This window comes from Spermophilus citellus, assembly GCF_964194105.1.
Source record: "Spermophilus citellus genome assembly, chromosome: 1".
NCBI lineage: Eukaryota > Metazoa > Chordata > Mammalia > Rodentia > Sciuridae > Spermophilus > Spermophilus citellus.
The window spans coordinates 35528883-35534882 of NC_138182.1; the positions used below are offsets into that span (position 1 = coordinate 35528883).

The 6000-nt window shown below is 44.6% G+C and overlaps 1 protein-coding gene across 1 annotated transcript in view; it reads right to left on the minus strand.

Annotated features, from left to right (window-relative positions):
* The window catches only part of LHFPL6 (LHFPL tetraspan subfamily member 6), a 240356-nt gene extending 239195 nt beyond the window's left edge, over positions 1-1161 (minus strand). The window contains exon 1 of the mRNA XM_081280392.1: positions 612-1161. The gene's annotated coding sequence lies outside the window, so the exon portion shown is untranslated. The remainder of the gene's footprint in view (positions 1-611) is intronic.
* Positions 1162-6000: the final 4839 nt, after the last annotated feature.

A 6000-nucleotide genomic window follows, 5' to 3' on the forward strand; every position in this document is an offset into this window, starting at 1 on the left:
CACCTTCCTAACTCTAGTTTTGGAGGTCCATAACAAATTCCTAGCCCCCATTTGTCTCTTCCCCACACAATGCCCCATCTCCAATGCTGTATATCATTCAAAGGGAACTCAGGGTTCTTTTATTCATTCATTCATTCATTCATTCATTTAATTTTGTTAATCTTGCCGACTAAGATCAGCGGCTGAAGTTCTTTCTGAGCCCAGCCCAGAGGTTGGTTCCGAAGACCAGCAGGGAGTGGCGTGGGGCGCGAGGGCCCTCTTCTCCATATGGGATGAGAAGCTCTTGTCCAGACAAGCCCAGATTCAGCCCCCTGCAATTGCCTCACCTCCACCCCACCCATGAAGACACACAAGGATCCCTCAATTCCAAAAGAGGGAAAGAGGCATTTTCCAGCCGGCTCTGGGAGAAAATAGGAGATAAGGATGGGAAGGCAGCACCCCCCGGAGGCCAATGCCAACAGCAGACGCGGCAGTCAGGCAGAGCCAGCAGAACAGCCGAGCTCGCGAAGTCTGGAGCCCGGGACCAGCCCAACTCCAGCGTCCGGGTCAGAGGGGGCCCGAGGGAAAGAAGCTGAACCCACGCTCGTGGGGCAGCCGAGTGCTTTACTTACATGGCTGAAGCACAGCGGCCACCTTCTCTCCCGGGTCCCGGGCGCAACACACAACTTGCTGTCCTTCCCGGACCGGAACATCCAAGGCACAGAAGAACGTCCTTCTCTTTTTTTGCCGCTGTCCTTAACAGCCGCAGAGACCCGGGGCCGACTTGGGAGAGCTGAGGCCGGCAGGAGCTGAGGGTCTCAGGAAAGACCGGCAGCGGAACACAGTGGAGACCCCACTCCGGAGTCTCCGGGGCGGCTCGGGCGGAGCGCTGCGGCCGCGCGCGGGGCGCCGGGGATCGCACGCAGATGAACAGCTCTCCGTTTGGCAGGCGAGGCACGCACCGCCTCCTCCCCTCGGCTGCCGGGCCCTCCTCTTTCTCCTGTCCCCTCCCCTCGCGCCCCGCGGGACCCAGCGCAGACAGATCGAGGACGCGGCGCGGCCGCCGGCGACGTTCCAGGCGCGCACGGCGGGGAGGGGGCGCGCCCCGCTGCCCACGCGGGTGCAAGCCCACCCCTGGGGAGCAGCCTTCCCGGCTCTGCCAGCCGGAATCCCTCTTCCCCGCCCCCTCTCTTCGCGTCTTCTTCAAAGGGCAGAGTGGGAGAGGCTGACGGACTGAGAAGTAGGGGAGAAAGTTCCTGGGCTTCTCGGGTGCTCCCGAGTGGCCACGAAAACGGGACCCGGTCCTTGTTTGGGCTTTCGAAGTATTTAGGTTTAAGTTCCAATTTTCCTACCGTCTTTAGGAGACATGGATGAGCCGGAGGGCCTTAAAGAGTGGGTAAAGTGAGCTTTCTGAGCTTTGGGAAGGTTCTTGAGCAGTGGTCACTTTGGAAGGCGGTGAACAAGGCGGGTGTGGACGTGGGAGTGAGAAGATGGCTCAAAGCATAAGACGCAAGGATTCCGTGGGGTCAGTCGCCTTTCCAGACAATCCAGGGAGAAGTCAGGAGGCGACTTCTAACGGGTCTTTCCCAAGAAATACCGCCTTTGGGAACGGTTTTCAAGGAATTCCTCTTCTCCCTCTGGCTCATCCTCCTCATCCTCTGCTTCTTCCCCCTCCCCTTTCTACCCCCTCCCTCCTTCCTGCCTTCACTGTTCTCTGTCCCTTCCTTCCTGTTGGCGCCTCATTCCCTTCTCCATCCTTCTAATAATTCTTGTAATAATCTTGCAATGTATACTACTTTCTGGAAAATATCTATTTTCGATTTCCCCTCTGGACTTGATTTTTTTTTTTTTTTTTTTTTTTTTTTTTTTTTTTACTCGTCATTAGCACTAACCCTTTGGAAGTCTAGAGCTAAAATCGGTGGATGACTGTGGGAATCTCTGCGGACGACAGTATTTTAAGAAGCAGAAGCCTGCCATCTGGGAGTAGCAGTTTTTGAACTAGATACTTTCCCAGATGTAGGTTTTTTTGATGGATGTCTTCAAAGTAGTTGAAAGTAATAAACGGGCAGATATATATTCTATAATACATTTTCAAATTGCACCATTTAATTAGCATGATGGTGTACATTTTCCCCCCACAACTACCACTGGAGATGTGTGTTCTATTGTTATTAGTTTGAAAGGTTTTAAGTGATTGGTTCCAACCTCTTCGAGGTCATAGACCTTTATAAGAATGTGATGAAACTAATGAGTCTCTCAGGGGGAAAAAGTGCACATTCATAATGAAGTTCTCAAGAGGGAGAAGGGGATATGTTCTCCCACTCAGGAGACCTTCAGCAAGGTCTGAAGATATTTTTGGTTATGGCCTATGACTGGAGAGGTGCTTCTGGCATCTAGGCGATAAAGGCCAGGGAACCCGCTAACTACAGCGCACAGGTCAGTCCCCTGAATGATTGGGCCCAAAGTGTCAATAAATGCCAAGGTTGAGAAAGTCTGTTTAAATGAATTGTTAGGTGGTTTTATGCCACAAAACGCCCATGAATCCTAGGTTCAGAATCCGAGGGTTGTTTTCTTTTTTAATTCCTCTTCTAGAAATCACCAGTTACTGGGCTCAGTGGGCAGCATAATGGTTAGTCTGACTCCCAGTTACGTACCACACCCTTAGTTACTACACAGAGGCTTCATATCTATATAATATGAAGGTGAAAGATATGGTCATATAAAGACAAAATAATAATAGTGTGATTCAGATTCACCCCTACACAACCTGCTGGGAAAATGGACCTAGGACATTTCCCCAAGTTAGGAGTAGCTTTAAATACCTGCAGTGGATGGCTGGGGAGACACTAATGGTATTCATGGTTACCACAGATTGGGTCCTTGCTGCGTTTTAGTCTGCACACTAGACTATCTAGTCCTCCAAAAAGAAAAGAAAAAAACCTCTAAAGATACGATTCAATTTTTATTTTACAGAGATAAAATCATGTACCCAAAGACTTAATCACTAAAAAGTGGACTTTTAAAGAATCTCATTATTTGCATTCTATTACACAGAGTAAATGCTCTCAGAGAGATTCTGCCTGAGATGAAAAACTAAGAAAGAGGCCAAATGTCTAAAATTATGTTGAGAAGCAATATCAATTATTTGTGATATCAAGCATTGTGTGCTATATACTGAGACTCAAATTTCTAACTTAAATGAGTAAATTGACACAAATGGTGACCTTTCTGAGTCTAAGTTGCAAAAAGAACTTGAAATAAATGAATTCTAATGTTACTTTAGCTATGATTTTCAGCATGATGATTATAGAGGTTCTCTTAACATTTGAGAAGGACTTGAGGGATCCTCTAATCTTGTTCAAGTACATAATTTTACAGATGAGGAAACGGGCTTAGAATACTGCCAGTAGTTTAACCAAAGCAGAGCCTAGAATCCTTGCATCTTGATTTCTCTTTTCATTCCACCATGTAATTATCTTCCCAAACTATAAAATCTTCTGAATTTCTCCTTGGGTTCTTACATGCATGTTTTATAGCAAAATACATTATAATATCTCTAAAACCTTTGCATTAAATTTACACTTTCACAGGATCTTTAAATGACTTCATTGCCAGAAGTTCCCACATGGTGGATGCTGCTTATACCTCTTATTCCAATTTTGGATTTCCAGAATGTTTGGCTAGTAGTCCCGTTGAGTCATGGGATCATGAATGTAAAAGTATGTGGCAAACTCTAAGGCATTTATGACAATGCTCTTTGTTGACCACTACTCAATATTAATTCCCAATCCCCTAACTCTTCCTCACCAGACACTCTTCTAGACTTCCTTAAAACTGTTAGTGGTCATTTGACCCCATTGTAGCCAATAAGTCTGCTAAGGAGACCTCTGAGAAATATTGCACTCTCTGATAAAACAAGGAGGCACAAGATAATCATTCTGTCACTATCTTGGCTGTCATTGTGCACATTCTTGAAGGATGAGATATTTGGAGCTGTGGCAGCCATCTTACAATCATGGGGACAGAGGGCATCAAAGAAACATGATCCCAGCACCCTCATCTTGGGGAGCTCCTGTTCAGCTGCTTTTGAATTTTTTAAAAAGCAAATTATTGTTATTATGAGTTATACATATTGTTATAACTGATTATAGATTGTTAATAAGGTTTAAGTCACTGTGAGTTGAATTTCCTTTGAGTATCTGAAAGTATTCTTAATTGATTAACCACAGTACAGATAAGATACATATTCAGTGACAGGAAATATACATTTGTCAACATTGTATTTCAGTGATTAGCAGAAGTAAGTAGATACTCAATAATTAAAGATGAACTGAGGAATTCAATGAATAAATCAGTAACCTTGTGATTATTATCCCTATTCTAGTGCAATCTGCAAAATGGTTATTGGCTTTTAAACAACTGATGTGTGCTATATGAGTGGTATGATAGTGAAAAATAGGAAATATGGAATCAATCACTCCTGACCATTGGGGATAAGTCAGTAAGGGATTTCTTTAGTTCACATTGGAGGCAAACACTATAGTTTGGCTGGTAAAACGTCGTTTCCTACTCTCTTCTTCTTCGTGTGTGTGTGTGTGTGTGTGTGTGTGTGTGTGTTTGTGTATATATATATATATAATCTTTATTTTTTTTTCAGTAACAGAGGTTGAACCCAAGGCTGCTCTACCACTGAGCTACATCCCCAGCCCTTTTGAATTTTTATTTCAAGACAGGTTCTTGCTAAGTTGCCCAGGCTGGCTTTGAACTTGCAATCCTCCTGCTTCAGCCTCTGGAGTCACTGAAATTACAGGCATACACCATTCCATATCTTTCTCTCCTATAGCAGCTCTAAAGCTAAGATCTGCATTTCCCAGGCTCAGCTGAAGTATGAGCAGCCATATAATAGTTTTGACCGATGAGGGGTGCTGGTACCATCACACCCACTTCCTCTCTCTTCTAGCCCAGAGAATGGCCATGATAACATTCTGTAGCACAGCGTCCATCTTTCAACATGAAGTGGCAAGCAGGAAGACAAAAGCCAACACACTAAGAACGATGGAATCAAATGGCAAAAAATCAGGATCCTCAAGACCTTTGTTAGGCTACAGTTTCAACTGAGAACTTCCCGGGGTCAACCAATAACCCTTTCCTTTTTATGTCACTGTTATTACCTGTGTGACTCTTCCCACTGACTATTCTTTTGCAATCAAGAAGCCAGCACCAGACAAGTAGATTAGACACAGAGTACACATGAGAGAGGACAGAACAGTGCCCAGGGAGACCCATTCTCAGGCAAATGGTGACTATGGCAGGCATTCATTGTCTGCGTGTGGCCAGAGAAACAGGATCAGCAATGAAAATAGTCTGTAAAATGTCTCTTCTTCAAGTCTTAATTTTCAGGAATCCCAAGAGACAGAAGTCCTCAGTGGTATAAAATGGCCTGATGCAAAGAGGTTTCACTTAAATACAGACCAGCAAGAGAGAGAAGCAGGAAGGTGGGAGAACTAATAGACTAGTACGAAAGAGAACTAGCAGGCAGCAAAACAGATACTCTAATAGGGCTAGGGAAGAGAGATTTCCTTTGACTGCAGTTTTTTGTTGGTTGGTTGATGCAATACTGAGGATTGAGCCCAGGGACTCTCTATCTCTGAACTACATCTGCAGCCCTTTTAATTTTTGCTACAGGGTCTGGCTAAGTTGCCCAGGCTAGCCTCCAACTTGGAATGCTTCAATCTCAGCCTTTCAAGTAGCTAGGATTATAGGTGTGTACCGCCACACCTGATCTCCTCCATTCTCTAGCACTGAAAAACTAAATCAATTGTTCTCCAACTGATATGATGAGATACGTTGCACTGGCTGAAAAAACACAGTTATAGGTTTTAGTACAAAGGAAGCATACAAAAATAAATACTGTGAGATCATGATAAATTCCTCCCTTTTACCATTTTCTTCCTTCTTTCATTACTAACTCATTCTTTCCCATCACAAGTCTCTTCTTAAGATGAATTTAAGTGGGTATCA